The 10,194-nt window shown below is 40.3% G+C and overlaps 1 long non-coding RNA gene across 1 annotated transcript; it reads right to left on the bottom strand.

The window, feature by feature from the left end:
* LOC134418096 (uncharacterized) lies at positions 1-8,174 on the bottom strand. Its single transcript, XR_010027692.1, has 3 exons — positions 8,104-8,174; positions 7,723-7,777; positions 1-2,061 (listed from the first exon to the last, which is right to left on the bottom strand). It is a non-coding gene; the product is annotated as an uncharacterized LOC134418096 (long non-coding RNA).
* Between the last annotated feature and the right edge of the window lie 2,020 nt (positions 8,175-10,194).

The following is a 10,194-nucleotide window of genomic DNA, read 5'->3' as shown; positions in this document are numbered from 1 at the left end:
AAATCTTAATAAGCTCTAGAGAAAATTTGCAGGTCAGGGTAAATAAACCATGAAACAAATTTATGGAGCAGGCTTCTCATAATTTGCAGCCTTTAAATCAAGAAAATATTTCTTACTAAAAGATGTATGTTGCTTTATCTCCAATTAATGGGATTCGGTGCAAGAATTACTGGGTAAAATTTGATAGCCTATGCTATGCAGGTCAGACTAAATGTTCACACTGACCCTTGACCTTTACAGCTATTAATCTTTCATGAGAGCAAAGCCATAAAAGACAGATGAATGCAATAAAAGGGAACTGCTGTCTCTGGAGGACTATTTAGAAGGTTCCCTTGAATTAGCTAATGCGAGGAAAAGACGTTTTCTGATAGAAAGGCCTCCAAATCCCCAAAGTTACACAGATTATCTTTCTTTTTGACATGAGAGGAAACTGCATTTTGGTTAAAGATATTGTTTACTAATACCTTCTTGTGTCTGATAATTTGGAATGTAATCAGAAAGTGGAGGAGATTTAATGAAAAATAGGTAAATGAAAATGTTACAGGGTTTGCCCTTTCAGAGCTTTAAAAAAATTTTATCTCTCAAAATACCAAGTCTCTTTGGTGATAAAGTAGAAATGTTCTCTCTCCTCTGGTGTGACCAGGATTTATAGATGTGCTTGGGGCACTGGCTGTCTCTTTTGTCCTCTCCATCTCCACCCAGTGTCCTTGAGGTGGGGTTTGGGTGGGAGTAGAGCACAAGTGCTTTGCTCACACAAATCCCCAGCCAGGAAGGCACTGCCCTGTGCTCAGGGAAGGCTTGGCCAGTAGGTGCTCAGGTCCTTTGTCCTGACCACGATAAATGAAGGGCACCTGAGGTGTTGCCACAGCCCTGTAAGCCTTGTCCTGAGGAAGAAAGGGGCCTCAGGGGCTGCTAGGATGTTTCTTCCCTTAAAATTTTTTCTGATACCCATAATTAGGGCTTTATTAATTCATCTGTCTCTGTTACTACTTGTCCCCTTTTTTTTTTTTTTATTTCTGTGCCATGAATTACACTATCATTTGAATATATATGTTGCAATCTAGAGGACAGTCTAGTTTTATGGCACCTGGCAAGAAACAATGCATCTCTCCATAAGAAACATACATCAACACCTGGCTCTTGAGATCATGGAATTTTTATACTTCTATTGAAGCTCCTTCTGGGGTGATTATTAAAATTTCTGAAAGTAGTGGTACTTTGTAAATAAGTGATTTATCCCAAGCTGGTGTAAGTGGCAGCAATGAAGCTGCAACAGCTGGTTCTCATGGAGGATATGTTCTGACTAATACACAATTTACCAAATAACCATGGTCAGAGACGAGTGCAGGGGATGCAGGTTGCCAGCTGAGCTCACTGCCTGACAGCTGAGATAGAGCTGAAAGAAGTTTTCTGTATGACTGTCCCATCAGTAGCCAGAGACCACAGGACACAGCTCAGGATTTAGTCCCACCACCAGCAGCAGCTTGGGCCCTCCCTGATCCCAAGGCTGGCTTTGTTGGCTGCAGCCTTATATATAACCCTGTCAGTTAGTAGAACAAAACCATTCTTCTCCACTCATCTTGTGTCCCTAAACACAGAATTTCCACCATCACTCTTATATTCATTATTTTCTAATACCTTTCTGTTGTTACTTAAATAGGGCTTCTCCAGTGAACTGTGCTTAAGGCATTTTGCTGACTCACAGGTAGAGCATTTCCCACAGGGATGTTTAAATGTGCTGAAAGGAGAAGACCATGTTGGGTGAAGAGCTTTTCAGTTCTGCCTGGTTTCAGCTCAGTTCTGGCTGCGAGTGCCCTCAGCTCCTCGCTCCCGCTCTCTGGGCCGCTGACTCACCCGCGCTGCTGAGCCAACGTGCAGGAGCTGTTACTGAAGGCTGACACATGGACTAAGAGGAAAAATGCTTTTAGGCCAGAGTTTTACAACAAACACCAAAGCAGTTGAGCCTGTTCTATTTCTCGTCCTAGAATAAAAGTTTTCATTGTTGTCTAAGCTCTTGCACTATCCTTGCGCTTCTTCACCCAGGTTTGAATCTCTCTTATTCTGAAACAGAACAGAAAGCACATGGTGAGACTGGGGGGACAGTTTCCTCCAATAAAAATCAAATAATAACTTGAAGATGAAGGCAAAGAATAAAAACTGTTGCTGGGATTCCCACACTGCAGTCCTTTCTTTGCAGAATATTTACTTCCACTCTCCATGCTGCCTTTTTTGATCAGGACCTAATTTTGCTCTTCTTCACACAATATGTGGGCAAATGTATGCCTCAGACTGACTGTCTATGGCTTTATTCACATTTAGAGGTTATTGAAATAAAACACATAAAGAACAAAGTTCTTCAAAGAGTGGCAAAAGGCTGACAGTGTCATTTTTCAGCAGGGTGAGATTTCTGTGAAGTGGTTGTGACAAGGCTCATTCCTCAGAACACTTTTCATAATGGGTTGAAGGCTCTGGCTTTTCATGTATAATCCATCTCCAGTGATTTGTTGTTCTCCTCTGCAAAGAATACTAGATTTCAGACAGGGCTGCATGAATCTCACCTTGGTTAACGTCAGCAAATAAGCCCTTGTCTTTTTCAACTAAAGACAGAAATCTGTATTCCTTAAACTGAAGAACTGGTAAATTAATAATTTTTCCAGGCTCTCATCCTCTGTTATTTTGGAGCAGTTGCACACATATGTACCAGTGGCTTACACAAATGGAAAAAAAAAATTGAAATATGATTTCCATTAATCAGGAACTCCAGATTATTACCCTGATTTTTGTATAGGTCCATGGTTTATAGTGGGCAGAGGCTGAGCACTCACAAATGAATTTATAAACTATGCATAAGTCTTCAAAACTGGCATGATACTGTTAAAACTATAAAACACACATAGCTGAAAGATGTTCCTTGCAGAGAATAAATTCCCTCTAGATGGTCTCCTAATGTGTTTACACAATGTTTTGCAGCATTACATGTAGCATTTGGGCCAATAAACTACATTGGTCCAGACTTTACGTATTTAGAGTCCTCTCTAGTTACTGCCTTTGGAAAGTTAGGTACCTATTAATGGAAATCTGGTTTGGTTGCAAAGAATGTATGAAAAATCCTGTTATCCTGAAATCAGTGAGGAACAAGAGGGGACAGTTTTCTCTCTTTAAAGTGCAACTTCTCCAAAAGGAGCCTCTTCTGGCCTTTCCCCCTATGTCCCACTCTACTCACTTGCTCACCTCTCTCATCCTGGCTATTTCTGCATGTTTTTTGAACAGACATGGCTCCAATAACCAATGGCTGTGTTAGCCCTGCAGAAACCTGTCACCTGGTTTCTTTCCCCAGCAGTAGCTTGCCCTTGTTCAGAACTTAGTTTCATTCTAAAAAGTTCTTTTCAGAGTAAAAAGCAGAAATATGCTCGGGATCTAATCTTCCTTCTGCTCTTTTCCCCCTACCACTATTATCTGTAAAAATTATATTATGGATCAAATCTGCAAAAATCCAATATCAAATAGGAAAATATATTTGGTAGGAGTCAGCCCAATTAAAAATAGCAATAATAACAGAAATATGTAAGCTTATTTTGTTCTATTAGTAATTGGCTTTGTATTCAAATTTGGCTTTAATTAATTTAATTTTTTTCTCTTGAGTATTGTTCAAAGAAAATTGTTAGTACTTCAACACTGCTATTGCTGCTCCTTCTGTTTGCTTTATAATTTCCTTTTTCTTTCCTTGCCACTGCCCTCTCCTTGTGCCAGGGCCTAATCTGAACCTTATTAATCAGTCTTTTTTCAGCATTGTCTCTGGTAGTGTCCATTCAAATAAGCCCGTGCAATGTTCCCAGTTCTCATGTTTCCTCACATGTAGACTGTGATTTGAATACTTCATATTCTTTTCCACTCTCTTTGCCTACAGCTACAGCTCAATTTTTCCTCTAAATGTTCATTAACTTTCATCCCACTACTGTTATGTTACAAAAAAAAAGAATCACATGTACTGGTTGCTTATAGAAATAGTTTGATACAGTTTGGTGTCATGCTGATCTCTGTGCTCTTCACTGCATGTGTAGGAACCTTCTTTTCTCATGAAGGAGGTTGCATTTAATTTTTTTAAGAACATTAAGGACCTATGGGTTTTCTCTCCTGCTACTCCCTTCAGTGAAGGTGTGACAATTCTTCATTTTGTTACCTATCTTTTCATTTCCATGCAGTTTCACAAATTCGTGGTACAGAACAATTCAGAAAGCTAATGTCCCCCTTTCCATTTCATTTGCTTAAGCCAGGAATATGATAGGCCACACTGTGTTTCCACATTTTTGTCCCTATTTCATTTTCTAAGCATCCCAAATGGATCTTCTTGTCTCAACATACTGTTCAAAGGCAAGGGAGAAACAAAGGCAAGAAAAAAGAGAAAGGAACCTCCAGGCTTTGTCCTGGTTTGTCCTTTTCCTAAGTGAGACCAGACAGTAGGGAGAGCTGGTAATTTTGTGGGAGATATTCACAGAATGCTAAGAAAGCACTTTTCTCATCAGCTTTGGCTGTTATATGCACAATAGCAGTTCTGTTGCTGCCTCCCTGCACCTTGCCCTCTGTCTGTCTTGGAGGCAGCTCTCAAACTCTCTATTCCACCCCTGCATAAAGCTGGAAGAACATAAAAGCTTGTCACCTTTACAGTCTTTCTTGCCCGGGACAAAACCACATGCCATCAAGCAAGCAGTCAGTCATTCAGTGCTGGCTGTACATTTCATACTGTTACCACTGTGAATGTTACTCCAAGCTCTCCTCTCTGATTATTTGCTTTATTAAGGTTTCTCGCTGCTTCACACATACAGAGGTGCAATTTACAGTTCTGCAAACAGAAGACTAATCTAGCTAAATTTTGTTTGGCACAATTTCAGTGGGGGACTTCATGTTCTACTTTTTTTTTTTTTCTTTTTCGTTTTGTTTGTGTGTGTCCCCATTTGTTTCTTTTTTCTTTATACATTCTGCAGTAACCATCAGAAATATAACCATGCTTATATTTCCCTTTAGGCTGCTTCTCAGGTTATTGGATGCAGAGATCACTCCTCAGCTTCCCTTGATCCACACTGCTCTCCTGCTCTTTTCATTTAGACATTGGTTGCATGTTCTGCCTTCTGTTTGCTTCTTCTTGGTGGAAGCTGGGGGCTTCTGAGCCACAGAAACCAGTGTTATTCAGGTGCCAAGTTCAGCACAGAGCTTGAAGGCCTCCAGCTTTGTGCATTATTTGGATTTACAGTGCAGCTGTTTAGAGGCTTCTGATATCTGAAACAAGTAGTAGCCAAAAAAGTTCCAAACGATGATTTATTCCTCACTGTAAATAACACAGAAGTGTAGGCACACAGTTTGTGGTGATTGGGAGTGGGGCTGCTGCCCAGCCTCATCCCCAATGGGCACAGCTGTGAAAAGCAGGTGAGCAGCACTGACAGCCATGAGCCATGGAGTGCCCAGGGGCACTGACCAACCACCAAAGGGAGCAGAGGGCACACAGGGCCATTGCATGAACATGAGGGGTATAAAAGGTTGGGCTAAAGAACAAGGAGGGCAGATGCTTGCAGCCTTCTGAAGTGGTGTGGTGTTGCTCTGCATGGGTGAGTGCTTAAAGCTTTCTGAAATTGTGTGGTGACACTCTGTGTATTGTGCCTGTCTCAGCTGTGACATAGAAGCTTGTCACCATTCATACGAAGCTGTAAGACTGGACACAACTTTCTCTGGTATTGGCATTTTGGGCTTTATCTCTCCCAATTCCCAGGCCTCTTCTGAGTTCAACTCAGGTTCCTCTATGCATCTGTGATCTTGCCCCTGCAAACACTCTGAGTTTGGGGCACAGCCCTGCTCCTTTAAAGACTCACAGCCTTGTCATGCTCCATCCTGCTCTGTCACCCAGCTCTCTGAGCAGTGTGTGCCCACACATCTGTCCAGATACTTAGTTTGGGAGGAGAGGATGGGGAGGAAACAACCTTGAAATTTCCAAAGAGATGTGGAAAAATTAAATCAAGTGATTGAGATCAAGAGAGATGAACACAATAATGGAAACCAGAAAAAGATTTCTTTTCAGGTTAACTCCTCAGCAGTAAACCCATGGTTTATTTCCCATGCCATAGGTCTCTATACACAGACAAGAAAATGAAATTTGAAATTAATTTAACAAGCATCATTTTATTTCAGCCAGTGAATCACTTTTATCAGCCTACTTATTTTTATGGCTGCCTTCATCACTGTGCATATAAACCTCTCAGATAAACATGGTTTGCCATCACAACACTTCTCCAAGGCAGAGAATGATTATGAGCTTATTGTGTCAGGAAAACTGAGATACAGCAAAATTAGCCGCTTGCACAAGGTTAGGGAAGGATTTTCAGACTCTGCCCCACTTCCATTTAATTGGCTTTCCTTCCCCATTTTTTAATATATATATATATATATATATGAAATAACATTTTGTTCATTTATAAAAAAAATAGAACTCTTAGTACTGCTGATAGATACATTGAATTGGGATTCTTGGCATATGAGTCACAAATTACATGTATTATTCAGAGGTTTCATAGACAGGAATATGACTGCAGCTTATAACCCTGCTCTCCCAAGGGATTTATGCTAATTTGTTCTGATGGAACCACCAGGAAAAAAAAGTAGATATTTATATCTAAACTGATGCTGGCAGTACAGGTGGATTTGGTATCTGAACTTCCCCTACTTTTTTGTGACTGCATAGGCCAAATATGTTTCTGTGCTTTTTTGCATGTGTCTTTATATTTAATTACATATCCAATTATCACTGTTACAATAACTGTGAAAGATTGAAATAATGGTGAAAGATTGAAATTGTAGAAGAAGCATGGAATGATCTTTTTAACTCCATCCCCCTCAGTCTAAAGATCAAAGTACTAAAAAAAATATAAAGTAGCTTTAATGTTAAGTTTCTGGATTCCCAAGAAAGGTGTCTCAAGACAAATCTACCAAAGGTATGGAGCTGTGCATATCATTTTTTTTTTAAGGGCTGAATTACAAAATTTAGTCATAAAACCCCACTATCTTTAAAAGGCTCATGCTTTAAGTGGCAATAAAAATAAAATTAATTTAAAATATTTAAATAAAAGTAAAAATTTTGTTGGATTAGAAAAATTAATAATATATGGAATTTTAACTAAAACAAAATAAAATTCAATTAAAATAGGGTACCCTTTTCCAGTTCAGCACTTGTAACCTTGCTCTCTAAAGCTTACACCATTCAATTATGGTTCAGTAGAGAACATAAAAGTACCTGCTCTAACCAGCTTTGAATACCAATTGCAGCTCTTCCACTCTGGTACAGGTTGAAACTATTCTGCTGTTTAGATTCATGTAAGGCCTAAAAAAAGTATACAGGTATTTGCATTCTTCTCTGTTAATGATTCAGTGTTCAAATACAGTGTCATTATTTCTATTTTTCTCATTGGAACATCATCACCAAAATGATTTCTATGATTTTCCATGACATGTCTTGCTGCAAAGGGTCCCAAATGCCGGGCTGACAAAACAGATGTTTACCTGAGAACTGACAATTGCTTTCACCCCTAGGCAAGAGTTGTTTTTCCCTCATTTCATTTTAGCTTACTTTAGGTGACTCTTCTTATGTGTAATTTCTAAGGATTATCTGTGGACCCTGAGGGTGCAGGAGTTAATTTTTGAAGTAAAACATAGCTGAATTAAGGAATGACAAAGATTTACCTTATCTCTTTGAAGACTCTTTCTGTTGAGTTGTGATGTGTCCTGGTGGAAAGATCTGTACTTAAAAACAAAAGTCTTACAGCATTAGTTTTGATAAGTTACTAAAACATGCATTTAGGGGATACGTGCAGGTGGTGAAATTCTGGCACAATTACCATCAACAGGAATTTTGTCAGTGACTAAAATGGACTTGCAAATTCACCCATTTAAAGAAATTAAACGAATGAACAAATCCTTTTTGCTCTTGTTGCCGTTATTTTAACATTTTTTGTTTCATAATGTGGAAAATACAAAGTGACCAGTTAATTTCGTCCCATTTTCTCCAGCCTCTTGGAGAGTACTCTTTGCAAGAAGATCCAAGAAATCCCCCCCAGTCTTTACCTCTGTCTTTCTCTGGATGAGTTTTCCAGGGTTTCCCTGCTGAGAGCCCTCCTGTCAGCATGGGAGCGCGCACCACGGCCTGCTGGCGGGCAGCTGGCCAGGGCAGGGAGGAGGGAGCAGAGGTGGGCGCTTATTTCCATGGTGGCTGATTTCCCAAATGAAGAACCTAATTATTCACCTCCCTTGGTGAGTTTATGCCTGTGAATGAAGCAGAGTATGTCAGTAGCTGTGACAGGGAGGGCCCCTGGTTCTGGAGAGCAAATGCTGGGGTGGTCCCTGCTCTGGGGCTGCTGAGGTGCCCTCGTGCAGCACAAAGGGAGGTTATATTCTTGGGTACATTTTAATTCCTGCTGGTAGTAGTCATAGCCTCGGTGACTCATCAATCTGGCTCACAAAGTAAAAACAGATTTACCCTTTATAGGGTTTGGCAGTTGGCAGATGATTGTTTCCCCTCTATGAATCAGACTTTTATTTATTTAGTGTAATCAAGAAGGAACTGTCTGTTTTGTGACCTTCTAGGTTAGTGAAAGGGAACAAAGGATTTCTCTTTATTATTATTATTTTTTGGCATCATGCAGTTAGCAAAACAATGCAAAGCTATGATAAAGAATCATACTCTGGTTGGCTGGCTGCTCGGACTGTAGCTGCATGCCGCATTATTATTACAGTTGGTCTGAGGAACTCTTTTACATGAGCTATTTATGACAATAAAGTAGAATCCATACGCTTTAGAATCAGTCAGGAAACACTGTTGCCTTTTACCAGATACCTAGATAACCATTTAACATTAAGGCACTGAAAGTTCCTCGAATAACTTTGCTAAGCAGGACAAAAATAACAAGAGGCTTTTGCAACACGCCTGGCTATTGGATAGAGTACATCCTGCCAGATTACAGCCATTTCTCATGCAAATTACAAGAAAAAAAATTCAGATGGCAGTCAGGGACTCTGGTAAGCAACTCAAGGGCAGCAATTTGGGTAACAGACCTAAAATACATTTAGAAATTGCTCAATGATATTTGAGCTTAAAGAAATTAGAATAAGCTAAGCATGACTAGCAGAAATTATAAATTGGTTACTGCCCCTTAGCCAGATAAGGAGAAAGCGCAGTTTGGAAAGTTCCTGCCGTTCCTAAACTTTGTATTTTGTTTAAAGAAAATGGCTTCACCAGCGCGAAGCACACTAATTCACTTCTGGACCTGGCGCTCTGTAGGAATTTTGCTGAGACCTGTAAATGATCTGCAATATGTTCAGGGAATGCCAACAAACATTATTCCTCACTAGAGCTGCATTTGTTACATACTTTTCTAAGCTGGCTATTTCTAAGCGTTTTTCCCTTCTGCGTTTAGCCAGCAGAAGGTTTCACAGGCTGTGAAAAGCCTTGGTGCCGAGGGAAGCTGCAATGGGGCCCTGCAGGGTGGGCTGGCAGTGCCCTAATTTTGAGGGGACACTGGTCTCCCCGCTGCTGGTGGTGCCCTGAGCATTGCACCCGTGAGCAGACAGCAGAAATGCTCACTGCATTTCTGTGCTGCCACGCTGGGAAGGTTGTAAATGTGCTGGTCTGTTAAGAGCCTCAGCTAAGGAAGGATATGCTAGGGAGAAAAGTGAGGAAAACACTAGTTCCTCAAGCTAAGTACTTGAAAAGGTACATTGCAAAGTAACCCACTCTTCTTTCAAATCAGTGCTTTCTAGGGTATTAAAAGTCTTCAAGTATGAGAAGGGAAAAGATCTGCATTAGTTTTAAATAAAGCATGACAATCGGTTTAGCTGAGTTGGAGGCATTACAATAAGAGCTTCCATGAACAATTTCTTTATTAAGAAAGATCTTCCTTAATTAGCAGATCTCCAAATTACCAAGAGTGTTTGCCAGCAAACAGTGTGCTTGGCTTAGCAGTGCACGGTCAATGAGTGGCATCAGAGGACCAAGGGATGCTGCAGGTTCTTCCTCGCTGGGTCTGCAGACAGGATAAACAATCACCTGTGGGGAATGGTTTCAGTGGAAGGTGAGCCAGGGATATCTTGACAGCTCTTTCATCACTCTGTTTTTATCTATCAAGGGAAAGATAAAGTGATAGAAACCATGTTTTTTGG

This window comes from Melospiza melodia, chromosome 4, assembly GCF_035770615.1.
Source record: "Melospiza melodia melodia isolate bMelMel2 chromosome 4, bMelMel2.pri, whole genome shotgun sequence".
Lineage (NCBI taxonomy): Eukaryota > Metazoa > Chordata > Aves > Passeriformes > Passerellidae > Melospiza > Melospiza melodia.
This window is presented reverse-complemented; position numbering and strand designations above follow the sequence as displayed.